The sequence below is a fragment of the Mytilus trossulus genome, chromosome 12, assembly GCF_036588685.1.
Source record: "Mytilus trossulus isolate FHL-02 chromosome 12, PNRI_Mtr1.1.1.hap1, whole genome shotgun sequence".
Taxonomy (NCBI): Eukaryota; Metazoa; Mollusca; class Bivalvia; order Mytilida; family Mytilidae; genus Mytilus; species Mytilus trossulus.
Window position 1 is genome coordinate 3,084,588 of NC_086384.1, and position 18,673 is coordinate 3,103,260.

The 18,673-nt window shown below is 31.3% G+C and overlaps 1 protein-coding gene across 3 annotated transcripts in view; it reads left to right on the top strand.

The window, feature by feature from the left end:
* Window positions 1–666: 666 nt before the first annotated feature.
* The window catches only part of LOC134693067 (calmodulin-binding transcription activator 1-like), a 90,426-nt gene continuing 72,419 nt past the window's right edge, over window positions 667–18,673 (top strand). For all 3 annotated transcript variants that reach the window (XM_063553772.1, XM_063553771.1, XM_063553774.1), the window contains exons 1-2: window positions 667–712; window positions 6,353–6,511. The gene's annotated coding sequence lies outside the window, so the exon portion shown is untranslated. The remainder of the gene's footprint in view (window positions 713–6,352; window positions 6,512–18,673) is intronic.

The window sequence follows — 18,673 nt, forward strand, 5'->3', positions numbered from 1 at the left end:
CAATTTGGAATTTTGATATTTTAAAACTTTGACCAAAATTCCAAAAATCCAAAATTTCAAAACTTTTTAAAACTTTGAATTGATAAGTGTTACACGGACCTTCAAAACTGTATCGTATGCCCGCGATAACTAACGGGTATTACTGTGTTTTAAAATATAACGGTTGTAAATTATGTAAAATTCTCATAAAAGTGTGATTTGATGGAACAACTATTTAACTTCAAAGGAACAACTATTTTTACTTCAAAGGGGAGGGGAGGGGAGTTTTTTCCCTTAAAATATTCTGATCCCCGATTTGATATAAAAATCAGTAAACAATGACGTTTTTACATTGTTCATTTCTGTAATCAGTATTGTATTAACTAATTCAGTTTTTTTTTCTATTATTTTTTTTTCTATACAGTTTTGCACTTTTGCTCTCTTATTTTATCAGTTTAAATTAATTTCAAGTTTCATTATATTTGTTGTTTTTTCCCAGTTTGTTTGGATTTGCTATTTTTTTTTCACATGGAGATGTACCAAGAAAATTAATTTTATTGTAAATGGCCTGAAATAATGAAAAAGAATTCTGTAAAAAGAAAACTTGAATTTCCCGCATAAATAACTTTTTCAAGTACATACCCTTTGGAAACCTCTTTGTTTACAGGAAGTCAAGATCACTTCCGTCTTCACTTGCGCAGTGAATTCTAAATTGTCAATAAACCGCTAGCAGGTAAAAATTACATTTTTAATGTTTCTTCTTCTTTCAGTTACGTTGTGCATGAAGGGCATAACAAATCAAAATACTGAAGCCCTTTTACATTGTCTGGTACAAGGAAATTAACCAAAAATTGCATTTATAACGTTAAAAAATGATTTTAAGCAAAAATCTCTTCAAAATGACATATCCACCAGTCCACATTATGGCACATAGACTCATTATTGACTATTTATTCTTGGGAACTCACCAAAGGCTAGGTAATTTCTGAAAGGGCTACACTCTGTGTGCCTTTTTAGCGCAGAGGCCACACTCTTAGTGCACCATTTACATAAATAGGACGGGGCCCCCCTTTCATTGGAAAAATTTGGTTGATTATATAGGGAATCATTGAAGCATGACTGGAGCGGCCCCCCTTAGGTCAAGTTCTGGATCCGCCACTGACATACATGTAAAGCATAAAGACACTGCTTAGTGCTGTAGTATGGATATGAATTTTTAATCAAAATGTACATGTACCATTGCGCTTATATTAATTTCTTTAATCATGTCTCTCGCCGCAAAGATTGACAATTATGCATGCCATTAACATCATTTACCAGTTAGAAGTATCCCATCACTACTGTCATGACTGTCTTTCCCCAAAAATTATTATGTCTTGAAACAGACAGGCTATTATATATATCAATATCATGATTATTGTCCCCTGAGACTGAATATTAAAAAGTTGCGCCAGGCACATGGAAATTCAGGTTGTACATCCGGTCTTGTTTAGAGTGCTATCACAGGTGCAATTCATGCAAGATTTTTATAAAACTTATACTATAGCAGTTTACATTGTACAAATGTAGGTTAGGGAGGACATAAAAAAATCAATGTACTAGGATGAAAAAAATATTAAATTAACATAAAAATGTACCTGCCAACTGTCACTATTTGCGGGGGATTTCTCCCATGGAGGCTCCCAAATTGAAATTTTTAAAGAGCAATTATGTCCATAATTTTAACAAAACAATTAATTTTACAATGAATTGAGGCTTATAAAAGTATGAAGAAGCCAAAAAAAACAACATTACACTGTATTTGAAGGCCCCCTTGAAGGTTTTTGGGGAAAGACGGCCTCAAGCCGTCAATCCCCTATGGGGTTGACCAGAGTGACACTCCCTCACATCATTCATTTTGTTTTTATACATGTTATAGTGTGGAAAACCCCCCAACAAATCTTACTTAGATTGAAGAGAAGGAGACTCAGAAATGAATAGTAATTGACTTTAAACACTTTTTTTACACATTTCCCTTCTGTTTCTCACGAAATTATCGTATCTTGAACTCTCCTTTACACTATTTACGTTTATTTTACAATCCGGATAAATTAGTATGACGAGATATTCTAAATATATCCAACCTACATTTTATTTTATAGTGACGTCATTCTTGGAAGAAGCAGGGATATCCTTCACCAGTTCACTGGTTATTTAAATCATTCTTAGAGATCGTGCACTAATTACAAATTTGTATTTGTTAAATCTAAACATAATATTGTTTACTGTAGATGATTTAAACATCAACATGCAATACTTTAATTTGTAGGTCAATAACTTTCAAAATAAACAAAGATCGTGGGGTTACATGAGACAGGGGAAAGAAACGACTTTATTACTTTTTTTGGGTCTCACTAATTAGAGACAAAAAGCGTCAAGAAGCGACAAGAAGAGTCAAGAAGACTATTTAGCGACAAGAAAAAAATATTCTTCTTGTCGCTTCTTGTCGCTAAAAATTCTTCTTGTCGCTAATTAATGAGACCATTTTTTTCTGTAAAAATTCTGAGATTCTTCTTCCAATTCAGGAGCACCTCAATTGATGAGTAATTATCCACTAAAATAAAAGTTAATGTTTTTAAACACTTCAAATGTGACATTTCATTGGATAAGTAGTCTTCTATTAAAACTAAATGTTTGTGTACCTACATGATCATTGTAATGGTAAAAACAAAATAATAAAAATTTGCATTTTGTAGTTTAAACATATTTATTATTTACAAATATTTCAAAATTAAGATTTGGAAACAAGCTTCACACAGTTTACATCTCTCATATTGTTTTTTTTATTAGTACCTGATTCCCTGTGATGAGAGTTATAACTCCGAACTTCATAAAATTCATTGGAAATTTAAAACTGAATAGATTTTTCAGTCCACACTTTCTAAAGAAAAAACCTAAAAATCCAAGAGAACTGTCACAAAAAATGGAAAATGGCCCGAGCCTGCAGTTCAGTAGTACACAATCAAGATTTCAGAAAATATTGTAGTTGTTGTGAAATGACAGAATTCAGTTGAGTTTTATAATTAGCTATCAACTTTAATCAAATGTTTAGATTTAGAAGATGCAGATCTCTTTCATTGGTCCAAATTGAATCCTAAACTAAGGAAATGAAATTACATAAACAACAATTGATTTCAATATTGTCAACCTTTCTACATGTTCTAGCTGTTCTCTTTTTCATTCTTCATATGAAAACTATCAAAAGATACCCTCCCTTTCCAAAAACATAATTAAATAGAAACAAGGGCCGTCTTTCCCCTCAGAGCTATTCAGCTCTTTGATTTGGAGTATGTCAGCCATCTTGCACGCAAAATCCCCATGGGCATGTTGAAAACTTGGCAGGTATGAATCAAATAGTTCGGTATGGGGGTAAAAATTGCTAAAAGTTTTACAAAATGTAAGAGTCCATGAAAAAAACTATGTGAATTAAGTTTTTTTTTTATCCATCATTGACTTTTTATGTTGTCCTTTATAATTAATTAGAGCAATATTTAAGGCAAGTTTAATATTGTCATTATTGGTGGAGGATCTAATTTTTGAAAGAATAGTTATGCTCCTTGGAAATATTTTATTAAGTGGAAAATGGCTTTTTTCAAGGACTATCATGACTATAAAGGGTATACATTCTTGCAAGATTTTTATACATGTACATGTAGGTTTATATTAGCAATATCTCGGACAAGTATTATATAATAATAGTGGATAAACAACGTTTTATAGACATAGCAAAAGAGGGATTCAATATTAAATTATGGAAACTGGCCAAAGCATTGCTAGTGCTCTCATGGATACATTTCTTGCCAGAGTTTTATAAAACTTATAATGTACACTGTAGGACCATTGACTTTTTTGAAAAAAAGTAAAGCCCCTTGGAAATAAAAAATATGTGCAACGAGGGGGACATTGAAACTCTGATAAATTTGTTGTTATTGAATTATCAAATTGTTAAAGAAATTATAAAAAAAATTCTCAAGGAATCTGATACATGTAAAAAGTAAAATCGTAATAATACTGAACTCAGAGGAAAATCAATACTGAAAGTCCATAATCACATGGCAAAATCAAATAATAAAACGCATCAAAACGAATAGACAAGAACTGTCATATTCCTGACTTGGTACAGGCATTTTCAAATTTAGAAAATGGTGGATTAAACCTGGTTCTATAGCGCTAACCCTCTCTCTTTAATAACAGTCTCATCAAATTCCGTTATATTTACATAATTGTCTTTCTGGGTCCATATTAAATACATGTACATGTATAAATGAAAAAAGACAAGTCAGTTAAATTTGTACACAAAAAAGTCGACTCTGTGTAAGTAGTACAAGCATGGTGTAAATTAAAAGAAAAAGACTTACTACATGTACTACAACAAAATGTTGGTTACTGCATTACTCTGTAACAAAATTTTCTTTTGCCATTCTGCAATATATTTATTAAATAAATAAAACATTTTCAATCTGTTCATGCCTCTGGCCTTTGTTAGTCTTGTAATATTTTAATTTTAGTTTCTTGTGTACAATTTGGAAATTAGTATGGCGTTCATTATCACTGGACTAGTATATATTTGTTTAGGGGCCAGCTGAAGGACGCCTCTGGGTGCGTGAATTTCCCGCTACATTGAAGACCTGTTGGTGACCTTCTGCTGTTGTTTTTTATTTGGTCGGGTTGTTGTCTCTTTGACACATTCCCCATTTCCATTCTCAATTTTAATAAGAACAATATTATTTTATGTATTATGCAGCACACTATCAACATGATCAATACTAGTCATTTGCTAGTATACAAATCAATAATTTTTTCTTCATGTTCTTATTATTTACAGCATTTTTATGTAACCATTTGAAAACTATAATTTATTCTGTCATCTTGCCCTGAGTGCCTAAAGACACATGTCCATTGTTTTACACTTGTTGGTCTCCAGCCCATGTCCCTGTATACTTGCCAACACCCATAAAAAACCTGATAGCTCTGTTCTGGACAACGTTGATACAAGAAGAGAAATGCCACAAATTGATGCACTGTAGCTTATTACTGAACAGACCAAAGTTTCAAATAATGTTGTAAAGGTACAAAATGTATTGTGCTGGAAACCACCATGTGTTTTACATTTAACAATTAATAAACTTATATAATAATTAGAGCTCCATTTGCAAACCTTCCTACAGCTTTCCTGCTTTAGCCATCTCCTTATAATCGAGATATTCTGTCAACAGTAGACCCAGATATTGGTAACAAGATACTATTTGTACTGTATTATAATTTAACAAAAGGTATTTAGATGTTTGTTGAACAGAAAGGTTCCTAAAATGGACAACTTTAGTTTTATCTAAGTTCACATTCACACAATAAGAGCTACAATACATTCCCCATTTATCATGTTTATTCAGTATGTATTTATTCCCATTTATTTAATGCTACATGTACTTTTGTTATGATCCATAAGGTAGGTACACATGTACGTTGGTTTTCCCGTTTGAATGGTTTTACACTAGTAATTTTGGGGCCCTTTATAGCTTGTTGTTCGGTGTGAGCCAAGGCTCCATGTTGAAGGCCGTACTTTAACCTATAATGGTTTAATTTTTAAATTGTTATTTGGATGGAGAGTTGTCTCATTGGCACTCACACCACATCTTCCTATATCTATGTATGCATTTTGAAATCCACAAAACTTAGCAGAAAGACAAAAAAGGTACAACATGTACATGTATCTCTTTTTCTACTCCTGTACTAAAATGTATGGATCTCCTTTTTTAGGAGCAAATGCATGGTAAAAACGCTTTTCTATTTTAAAGTACAAAAGTAAATGAAATATAAAGAGAAGTGCTCAGCTAAATCACTTTAAATTAGAAACACCAACTGTATCTGAACTATACATTACAATCTGTGTCTGATGGTCCCATTACATGTAATATTTATATTCTTTTATTATGGTTGGGTTGCTGTCACACTGCTATAAATGTAGATCCATATACAGCACATACATGTATCCTTTTATATAATGATTACAAAGCAAAGCTACGCGCTTATACAAGCATAGATACATAGACTTGTACAGAAATTAATTTTTCTGACCTATTTTAGACTTGAATCTTTTGATGTTGAATGATAGCCTTAATTTAGAACCAGAAAGATCTGATTTACTGTTATATGTTGAAACTTGATTACAGCTCAACTTGAAATTCTGACTAATAAAATCAGGTGGTAATAATAATTAATAATTTGATATTGCAGGAAATTCTAACGAAATCTGAAGATTTGATATATTTAATGAGTGAAACATAAGTATCTATATATATATTTGTGGATAATGTATTGATTTTTGTGTTAACAGGTCATATGTAAATATTAGAAGATGTGATAAAGTGTTAGAATGACACAGTTATATTCCATGATTGGTGACAATTATTTATTGGAATCCAGATTACGGAGCAGGATAGACAAGGACTATATTGTGTATTACTTATATTGAAGACAGTGGATACACCAAACTGTAAGATTTATTTAGATATTTTGTCTTCTGCATGTGACAGTTTATCAGTTATGTTATATACATGTCTGAATTTGAGATGTAACAGGTTTCCAGGAAAATGAAATTATTGTGCATGTTGGACGCCTCCGGGTGCGGGAATTTCTCGCTACATTGAAGACCTGTTGGTGACCTTCTGCTGTTGTTTTTATACGACCGCAAATTTTGAAAAAAATTTCGTCGTATATTGCTATCACGTTGGCGTCGTCGTCGTCCGAATACTTTTAGTTTTCGCACTCTAACTTTAGTAAAAGTGAATAGAAATCTATGAAATTTTAACACAAGGTTTATGACCACAAAAGGAAGGTTGGTATTGATTTTGGGAGTTTTGGTCCAATCATTTTAGGAATTAGGGGCCAAAAAGGGCCCAAATAAGCATTTTCTTGGTTTTCGCGCTATAACTTTAGTTTAAGTTAATAGAAATCTATGAAATTTTGACAAAAGGTTTATGACCACAAAAGAAAGGTTGGGATTGATTTTGGGAGTTTTGGTTTCAACAGTTTAGGAATTAGGGGCCAAAAAAGGGCCCAAATAAGCATTATTCTTGGTTTTCGCACAATAACTTTAGTTTAAGTTAATAGAAATCAATGAAATTTATACACAATGTTAATGACCACAAAAGGAAGGTTGGTATTGATTTTGGGAGTTTAGGTCCCAACAGTTTAGGAATTAGGGGCCAAAAAGGGACCCAAATAAGCATTTTTCTTGGTTTTCGCACCATAACTTTAGTACAAGTAAATAGAAATCTATGAAATTTAAACACAAGGTTTATGACCATAAAAGGAAGGTTGGTATTGATTTTGGGAGTTTTGGTCCTAACAGTTTAGGAAAAAGGGGCCCAAAGGGTCCAAAATTAAACTTTTGTTTGATTTCATCAAGAATTGAATAATTGGGGTTCTTTGATATGCGGAATCTAACTGTGTATGTAGATTCTTAATTTTTGGTCCATTTTCAAATTGGTCTACATTAAGGTCCAAAGGGTCCAAAATTAAACTTAGTTTGATTTTGACAAAAAAATAATCGGTTGGGTTCTTTGATATGCTGAATCTAAAAATGTTTTTAGATTCTTGATTATTGGCCCAGTTTTCAAGTTGGTCCAAATCAGGGTCCAAAATTAAACTTTGTTTGATTTCATTAAAAATTGAATAAATGGGGTTCTTTGATATGCCATATCTAACTGTGTATGTAGATTCCTCATTTTTGGTCCTGTTTTCAAATTGGTCTACATTAAAGTCCAAAGGGTCCAAAATTAAACTTAGTTTGATTTTAACAAAAATTGAAATCTTTGGGTTCTTTGATATGCTGAATCCAAACATGTACTTAGACTTTTGATTATTGGCCCAGTTTTCAAGTTGGTCCAAATCAGGATCTAAAATATTATATTAAGTATTGTGCAATAGCAAGTCTTTTCAATTGCACAGTATTGCACAATGGCAAGAAATATCTAATTGCACAATATTGTGAAATAGCAATATTTTTTTTTAATAAGAGTTATCTTTCTTTGTCCAGAATAGTAAGCAAGAAATATCTAATTGCACAATATTGTGAAATAGCAATATATTTTTTTAATTGGAGTTATCTTTCTTTGTCCAGAATCAACTCAAATCTTTGTTATATACAATGTATATTCACTTTTTACTACCAACTGATAAATTAAAATAATCTTTACCATTCAGTGATAACAAGCAGTTTTTTTACATCTTAATATTTTATGATGTATTTAAATGAGTAGTTATTGTTGCAAACTCCATTAGAAATTTAATTGAGATTAATTTGGAATAAGGGAAAGGGGGATGTGATTAAAAAAAATGGGTTCAATTTTCTCATTTGAAATGAAATTTCATAAATAAAATGAAAATTTCTTCAAACATTTTTTTGAGAGGATTAATATTCAACAGCATAGTGAATTGCTCTAAGAGAAAACAAAATTTTTATGTTCATTAGAACACATTCATTCTGTGTCAGAAACCTATGCTGTGTCAACTATTTAATCACAATCCAAATTAAGAGCTGAATCCAGCTTGAATGTTGTGTCCATACTTGCCCCAACCATTCAGGGTTCAACCTCTGCGGTCGTATAAAGCTACGCCCTGCGGAGCATCTGGTTTTATTTGGTCGGGTTGTTGTCTCTTTGACACATTCCCCATTTCCATTCTCAATTTTATGTTGTTGAAATGACACACAGGAAATAAACTACTTTAAATTAAGAAATTATTGCGAGGTTTTTATTATTGCCCAAAATGCGACAGGGTCATAATCACAATAATTTAAAGTTGCATTTTGAAATTTTTTATACGAATTGAACAGGATTTTTCTCAGTATTGCAAAAATTGAATTTTACATTTTAGTCTAAAATGATTAAATCGCAATAATCAATGCATGCAATAATTTCTGAATTTACAGTATGTATATTTTTGGTAACTTATATTTTTCAATTATGGACAACAACTAGATTTCATGATTTCTTTAAGCTCTATGGATGGCTTAAAATGATACAGGTTAGTTGGCAGGGATTGTTTGTTTTTAAGAGAAAAGTGGTATTTATATTAGAGTTTAGATACTGTTTGGCTCTTGCTTTATTTGTACATTGTAGGTCATCATATGAACCATTTACATTGACCATGTTGACTAAGAAATATATTTCTGGTAGATAAGAGGAGGGTAGAATATTGTTTTGTTAATTTTATTTGTAGATACTCAGTATGAGATAAACAGGATCCATTAGATGTTTTGTTATTCTAATACATTTGTGCTCAATAACAAATATTCTTTGCTGCCTGTGTTATTATATTTGTCCGATCTTTAAAGAGTGGTTGAATGATACTGTAGATATAAGCTTGTTGGCAAATCCATTACCCTGTCTCATTGTACATTTACATTCTTTGGACAATTGACTGCACATCCTGAGTAACTGGACATAAACTATTGTCTATACAATACATTCACTGTTGGAGTATGTGTAATAAATAACTGTTTTATATCGTTATTTTCACTTCATTAAGAATACAAGGTAGGGTATAAACTTTCATTATCACATTATTAAATATAATTTTTTTCCATCATTGAAATGATGATGTGTTTATGTAGATAAACTGACAGTAAATCATGATAATTATTGGCATATTAGATTTACGGAAAAGAATAAGTCATATGCTTCATATGTGCATGCTATTGATGTTTTGACCTAGTTGGAGATGATTTTTTATTTGCTCAGCTTGTTTAGTTTTGAAGAAAAAAAATGTCAAATATAAAAAGGAAGCTCAGGTAAAGCAAAGTCAAAGACTGATTTTTTCTAACAATACATGTAAAATACACAATATAATTCTCATACAGGTCTTAGGTCAATTTATGCATAGATGTATGATGTACATTTCTTTTGTAATCATTATGAAATGCAATGGTAAAATCCTCATACTATTGCACATGCTATATATATATATAATGTCTGTAATTATTTGGACCACATGCCCATCTGCAGTCTTGCAAGGTCATGTCAGTGGTTAATTAAATGGCACCCATTCCTGCAATGTTTATATTTTTTCAACTCCATGCATTGTGTAGCTTAAAGATTGTCCATCTTGGCTTTTGTTGTTCTTATATATACATATTTTGTTGTTGAGCATGTATGCTTAAATTGAATAAGATATATAGTTAGGGTCAAATTTGATGGATAAGAATTTGACCATACACTGACATAAGTGAATCATATCATTCATATATTGTATTTCCCGTCAGACAATATCATGACTTTTGATTATAATCATTGGGTTGCTGTCTCTTTGATAAATATCTCACACATCTTTTTGTTCATTTGAGACTTTATATAGATTAAGCAGATGTGGTTTGACTGACGATGAGACAACTATCCAAAGCAAGTGCTTCAGAAAAAAATTATTGGTCAAATTACAAACCATATATATATCGTCTTCATCAATGATCAAAATCGTATAGCTATAATAGCTATAGGCTGACACTACAAAATGGGAACAATTCAATACATAAAAGAATGTAAAAAATCAGTTGAAACTGACTTGAATCGTCATTTTGACACATTTATTTTAATTTTGTGCAGAGAAAAAAACAATGTACATATTCTGATAAACATGATAAAACAAAGCAAAGATTTAATTAGAGTACCAAAGTTTTCCAGTATGTATATGGTTATATAGATATGATTATGAGCCTTTGAAGAATTTTAAATATCAAAATAATTATTATTTGATTGAAAGATGAAATTTTGGGTCTAGACAGGTTTATGATTAGATAATTTCAATTAGATGACTCTTAATTATATAACTATTAAAGTGGAATATAAGTGGATTATATAGATGAATATAAAAATAATGAAATGAGGTATGTTTTTAAAGAGACAACTTCCACCAGAGAATGGATGCATGTAACTGCAGGGCCAGTTCTGGCCTTATAAAATAGATATGAGAAGATGTGGTATGAGTGCCAATGAGACAACTCTCCATCCAAGTCAGAATTTGTAAAAGAAAACCCATATAGGTCAAGGTAAGGTCTTCAACATTGAGCCTAGGCTCACTCTTAACAGTTAGCTATATTATTAGGGCCTCAAAAATGAAACATGTGAAAAAATACAAAATCTTTATTTAAACATTATGCATGAAATAAATTTTGTCTGCTCTGAAGTTAAAAAAATCAAAATGAACTTCAAAACAGTCGATTATTTACATAAACGCAATATAATGAAGTTTTAATGAATATGATTTATAAATGACACAAGTGCAAATATTGATATTCTTGTAAACTTTTATCAATAACTATTTTTTTCGGTGTGCATATATTTATTGCATGGAGAATTTTACAGTTTACTTTGAGAAAGATATGTATTATCCAATTGATATGTATTAACTAAAATTGAGAATGGAAATGGGGAATGTGTCAAAGAGACAACAACCCGACCAAAATAAAAAAACACAACAGCAGAAGGTCACCAACAGGTCTTCAATGTAGCGAGAAATTCCCGCACCCGGAGGCGTCCTTCAGCTGGCCCCTAAACAAATATATACTAGTTCAGTGATAATGAACCAAATTTCCAAATTGTACACAAGAAACTAAAATTTAAATAATACAAGACTAACAAAGGCCAAAGGCTCCTGACTTGGGACAGGCACAAAAATGCAGCTGGGTTTAACATGTTTGTGAGATCTCAACCCCCCCCCCCCCCCCCCCCTATACCTCTAACCAGTGTAGAAAAGTAAAAGCATAACAATACGCACATTAAAATTCAGTTCAAGAGAAGTCCGAGTCTGATGTCAGAAGATGTAACCAAAGAAAATAAACAAAATGACAATAATACATAAATAACAACAGACTACTAGCAGTTAACTGACATGCCAGCTCCAGACTTCAATTAAACTGACTGAAAGATTATGATTTCATCATATGAACATCAGGCACAATCCTTCCCGTAAGGGGTTTAGTATCATACCATCATAACATATATGAGAAGAACATAACCTGTGTCATGCCAACAACTGTTTTTAGAATAAATGTGTTTAGTTCCGACGCAAAGACCTTATCAGTGACTCAATATTAACGCCCAAATATGCAATCTTTAATGACTTGACAACAGTATCGTAATTATATCCCTTCTTAATAAGTCTATTCAAAGGTTTTGTAAGTTTATGAGGTGAATACTGACACCTTTGTGCTTTATAAAGAATATTTCCATAAAAAATTGGATGTGAAATACCTGAACGTATAAAAAGTCTGCATGTTGAGCTATATTTACGAATGATGTCTTTATACCGATGATAAAATTTAGTAAATGTTTTGACTAGTTTGTGATATCGAAAACCCTGGTGTAATAATTTTTCAGTAATACATAAATTTCTCTCGTTAAAATCTAAAACATTGTTACATACACGAGCGAATCGTACAAGTTGAGATATATAAACACTGTAAGATGGTGACAAGGGAACTAACAAAGTCCAAAATTATAGCTACATTATGTGAGCTTTTACTCAGTTAAAAGACTGTACAAATTATCTGAAAAATATATATAAATCCTTTACTGTTAAGATATGTGGTGAAATTCAATTTCATTTAAAACTTTAATTATTTATATTCAGGAAATATCATCTTGGTAATTCTAGAATCTGAATTGAGGTCTGACTAGAATAACATATAAATCCTTCTAAAATTCAACCTTGTAATTGCAAGTAATACAATCAAAACATGTTTTAATTGGATATATTGATTTTGTGAAAGTAGCAGAAATATTTGTATTTAAACAATGTGTGATTTATTTCTGTTTATGTCAGACCATTATAGGATTGTTTTTATTTTAAATGGAGATTGGAATCCAATTGTATTAATATTGTCAACATGTTTATTGTTTAATTTTTTTATCCAAAAGTCTTAGTTATTGAATTTTGTTTTTCTGCATAAGTTAAATGTAGTCTTGTAAGAACATTAACTCTAATGTTAATATTATGAAGGTCGCTTTATGTCAGATTTGAAAACACCATCTTTTGCCATAATATATTCTATGACTGCATCTTGCATTAATTTGTAGAATCCTTTACTGAATAGATAATTCAGCGGACCAGTGATCTGTAACAATACTATCTTCATGCCTTATATATCACATACTCATTGTACTGTATTACAACTCTAGATTAAAACTGAAAAGGAAAGGTAACACACTGCCACTGAAAGCTTTATTATTGTAAAACCTAGGTGGTTGCCTTATTTCGGATTTAAAAATACCACCTTTTGCCAATCTTTTGCCATCTTTAATCCAGTTTTCCTGCCTGCCCTAAATAGAAGGGCGCCACGCCCTTGGTGCCCTTATTTTTGATAAAAAAAAAATCTTACTGGAACCAACACCAGGATCACATTAATTTCTGATTAAGGTAAAAATACAAGTAATGTCCTCCAGCTGAGCCTAGCAATATATACATGTATTCAAGGTTATTAATACACTGCCAAACAGTGCCCTTACAATTTGGGTTATTGCGCTAAAGTGCCCTTTCAGACAACTAGCACTCTTCTGCCCTAAGATTCAAGCTGAAACACTGCTTAATCCCTTCAGTTTAGCTTATTACATACACTAGAGTCCCTGCAGAGCTAACATCAATCAATCAATCAGATTTATTTGAACCCTGATTATCTGTGTGAGACAGTGTTACTAGATATATATGTCATTTTGAGTGGTTTTTCATATGTATCTCTTATATTAATTGTATTGATTTAAGAGCTGTTCTGACTACTCTTTTATAATAGTCTTTTGTATATATTTTGGGTTATTTTGATTGAAATTATGTAAAACATTGTATCTGCCGCAACATTTTTTAGTATCTATCCTTTCAAACTTTCTAATACATTGTAATAGAAGAAAACTTTTGATAAATTGCCTAGGTGTGTTTTAAGTACTACTAATTTGAGTTTTGAAATAACTTTAAAAATGTGTTTGTTATATAACTAAAACAATATGACTAAACGTTATTGGTCATCATTGACTGTCGGAGCAAGGAAGAGCCTTAGAGGGTGTCTTAAATAAAAGTAATAGGAAATCTAATACAATGTACCAGAAATGACAAAAGTTACCTTTCCTGTAAAGCCAGCAGTTAAAATTAAACATTTGGGGAGTGAAGAAAAAAGATCTTTATGTTTATTATAATTAAGTGTTAAAACCTCGCTATATAATGGTTAACTTAGTCTGTCATACAAAAATAATGTGGTAAAGTGCCACAACAGTCTAACACCCATGGCAAAATTTACAACTTAAGCCACCACACACCAATTTAGTGGATGCAAGTATTCTCATTCAAGTAATGTTAGATCACCATCCACCTTCAACAATGAGAAACCTCAATTTTGTATAGTCGGCTTTAAAAAGTGCATATATATATATGAAAAATGGGATAGTTAAAACCAGAAAAGTAATGGCATCGGCTCAATGACAGAGGATAGAATGGATTTCATAGCTCCTGCTAGGCATATGATTTATTTGTGTTAAGTATTGAAATTATAAGTCTGTAAACTCTTTTGCTCTTACTGTGTTGTCAACTTAATATTGAACAAGACACATGTGTCACACCATTGTAGAATTTATTTTTATCTCAACACTACAATACTAAGTTAAGTCATTGTAAGTGGAAAACCAATACAGTAATAGAAAGTACTATGATTTACAGCTGTATTTATCAAAAACAGTTGAATTTTCAATTGATTTGTTTTATTGATAGATAGGCAGGTTTATATAAATAAATCTTTTTACCAGTCTCTAAGTGCAACATATTTTGTTTGAGAAGATTAATGTTTGACTACACAAGGAAATTTAACAACATGTAAGCATGGTTAGTAATATTAATCTTCTGATCATTTTTACATTTTTACAGTTAAGAAAATAAATTTCTAAGTAATTTTACTCTTTGAACTGTTTTTATACGACCGCAAATTTTGAAAAAAATTTCGTCGTATATTGCTATCACGTTGGCGTCGTCGTCGTCGTCGTCGTCGTCGTCGTCCGAATACTTTTAGTTTTCGCACTCTAACTTTAGTAAAAGTGAATAGAAATCTATGAAATTTTAACACAAGGTTTATGACCATAAAAGGAAGGCTGGTATTGATTTTGGGAGTTTTGGTCCCAACATTTTAGGAATAAGGGGCCTAAAAGGGCCCAAATAAGCATTTTCTTGGTTTTCGCACTATAACTTTAGTTAAAGTGAATAGAAATCTATGAAATTTTGACACAAGGTTTATGACCACAAAAGAAAGGTTGGGATTGATTTTGGGAGTTTTGGTTTCAACAGTTTAGGAATTAGGGGCCAAAAAAGGGCCCAAATAAGCATTATTCTTAGTTTTCGCACAATAACTTTAGTTAAAGTAAATAGAAATCAATGAAATTTAAACACAATGTTTATGACCACAAAAGGAAGGTTGGTATTGATTTTGGGAGTTTCGGTCCCAACAGTTTAGGAATTAGGGGCCAAAAAGGGACCCAAATAAGCATTTTTCTTGGTTTTCGCACCATAGCGTTAGTATAAGTAAATAGAAATCTATGAAATTTAAACACAAGGTTTATGACTATAAAAGGAAGGTTGGTATTGATTTTGGGAGTTTTGGTCCCAACAGTTTAGGAAAAAGGGGCCCAAAGGGTCCAAAATTAAACTTTGTTTGATTTCATCAAAATTGAATAATCGGGGTTCTTTAATATGCCGAATCTAACTGTGTATGTAGATTCTTAATTTTTGGTCCCGTTTTCAAATTGGTCTACATTAAGGTCCAAAGGGTCCAAAATTAAACTTAGTTTGATTTTAACAAAAATTGAAACCTTGGGGTTCTTTGATATGCTGAATCTAAAAATGTACTTAGATTTTTGATTATTGGCCCAGTTTTCAAGTTGGCCCAAATCGAGGTCCAAAATTAAACATTGTTTGATTTCATCAAAAATTGAATAATTGGGGTTCTTTGATATGCCAAATCTTACTGTGTATGTAGATTCTTAATTTTTGGTCCAGTTTTAAAATTGGTCTAAATTAAAGTGCAAAGGGTCCAAAATTAAACTAAGTTTGATTTTATCAAAAATTAAATTCTTGGGCCTCTTTGATATGCTGAATCTAAACATGTACTTAGATTTTTGATTATGGGCCCAGTTTTCAAGTTGGTCCAAATCAGGATCTAAAATTATTATATTAAGTATTGTGCAATAGCAAGTCTTATCAATTGCACAGTATTGTGCAATGGCAAGAAATATCTAATTTCACAATATTGTGAAATAGAAAATTTTTTTTTAATTAAGAGTTATCTTTCTTTGTCCAGTATAGTAAGCAAGAAATATCTGCAAGAATTTTTTTTAATTGGAGTTATCTTTCTTTGTCCAGAATCAACTTAAATCTTTGTTATATACAATATACTATGTATATTCACTTTTTACTACCAACTGATAAATTTAAATAATCTTTACCATTCAGTGATAACAAGCAGTTTTTTTACATCTTAATATTTTATGATGTATTTAAATGAGTAGTAATTGTTGCAAACTCCATTAGAATATTTTAATTGAAATTAGTTTTGGATTAAGGGAAAGGGGGATGTGATTAAAAAATTGGGTTAAATTTTTCTCATTTGAAATTTCATAAATAAAAAGAAAATTTCTTCAAACATTTTTTTGAGAGGATTAATATTCAACAGCATAGTGAATTGCTCTAAGAGAAAACAAAAATTTTAAGTTCAGTTGAATACATTCATTCTGTGTCAGAAACCTATGCTGTGTCAACTATTTAATCACAATCCAAATTTAGAGCGGAATCCAGCTTGAATGTTGTGTCCATACTTGCCCCAACCGTTCAGGGTTCAACCTCTGCGGTCGTATAAAGCTACGCCCTGCGGAGCATCTGGTTGAAATATGTTTTTCTTGTGGGAAAAAAAGGATTATAATGTATGGTTAGGCCAAAGAAATGTATTTTCTTGATTTTGAATAAAAGAAGTATTGTTGAGTTGGTCATTTTGTTGTTTCTAATTTTTCTAATTTTACCAAATGAATTATTTCAAGTTTTGAAAATGATTGGTTTATTGTTGTTATTGTGGAATGTCCTTTGTGCAAATGGTTTAATATTTCAATATTTTCTTTTAAATGAAAAACGAAAAACATGTTTTGGTTTTATCATTTAATATTATACTTTTTCCATTACTCATAGAACATAAAAGTACTCTTCTATTTCATGAAAAACACATCAGAAACTTTATAAGGTAGCAAGTAGAATAAGATACAGTGGTGGATCCATAACTTTTCCTAAGGAGGGCCTGCTGACTGACCTAAGAGGGGGGCCTAAATTAAAAACAACGTTCAAACCTATGATTGCGTTGGATAAAAACTGCAATTTTTATATGTGTGCATGTAAAACAAATTTCGTTGTAGAAGGATCTAAAATTAGCACAAAAAACATTTTCCAACAGACCAAAAAAGTGAAAAAGTATATATTTTAAACAAAACGCATTTGACTAACAGGTGGAACAACTGATGTTCTTTTACCCTGCTGACTGCCATTGGCAATTGCCAAATAAAATTAATCACAAGATGTAACAAAATGGATCTTAATATAAATTTAATACTAAACAGACCAAAAAAAATAATACAAATAATATTATATATATATATATGGATTTGTTAATGACTCACTAACACATGTGTCTGTAGTATTGTCATTATGGTTTTGTTGATTTTATATCCAGTAATTAGACTATTCAATTCTTAACAAGTTCATTGTCTTCGATAAATGTATAAACGTCAAGTGCATCAACTGCACATGACAATGATGCACTGTTACTGTATGTGTGGAAAATTGAAATATTCGGAAAATTTTAACTCTACAGGTTGAAAGATAAAAAAACCTGTTTCTTTACATTAAAATATATGTTTTAAAGGAATAAAATCAATATTGAATGAAAACTTATATTGTCACTTACAATGTAGAATATCCAGGCTTCAGCAGAATCTTTCAACTCAATCAGGTTGTATAAAATAGTGGGGTTTGGTCTTAGCAATGAGTTGACACCGTATGTGGGGTGACGCTGTATGCGAGGTGACACCATATGCGAGTAAGAGAAAATAATGATAGTCCTTTTGAAGGGGACGACGATAAATGGCTGACTGTTTCTGCATGTAAAAGACACCTTTGTAAATTTCGAAAAAGAGCAGGCTAATGCTGCTACAAGGCAGCACTCACACCCGCAAAGTGGAAAGAGATTATAATGTTGCAAAACTTGTTTCCCAATTCACTCGAAAGATAAATATGTTTAAACTAAAGCAGTGGGTCAATTTTTGTAATATGCAGCCCGGGTTCTCATGATCACTATTGCCGCAATATAGCCTTTTTGTGCTAAATGTGGCGTAAAGCAATAATCAATCAATCAATCAATCATGATCACTAAGTATTTTTGAAGAAGAGTCCACAGAATATTCTTTTTTGGTCATGGATAGTCCAACATTAAGAAGAAGATATTTTATTGCAATAATATGAATTATTATTTTAGTCTCCTTGACTTAATAAAGCAATGCCATTAAATTCAGATTACTTTTAAACTTTTCCGATAAAATGATGATATGTGTGTTCAGTTTATATTAAATTTTACAATCTTGATGCATCTATG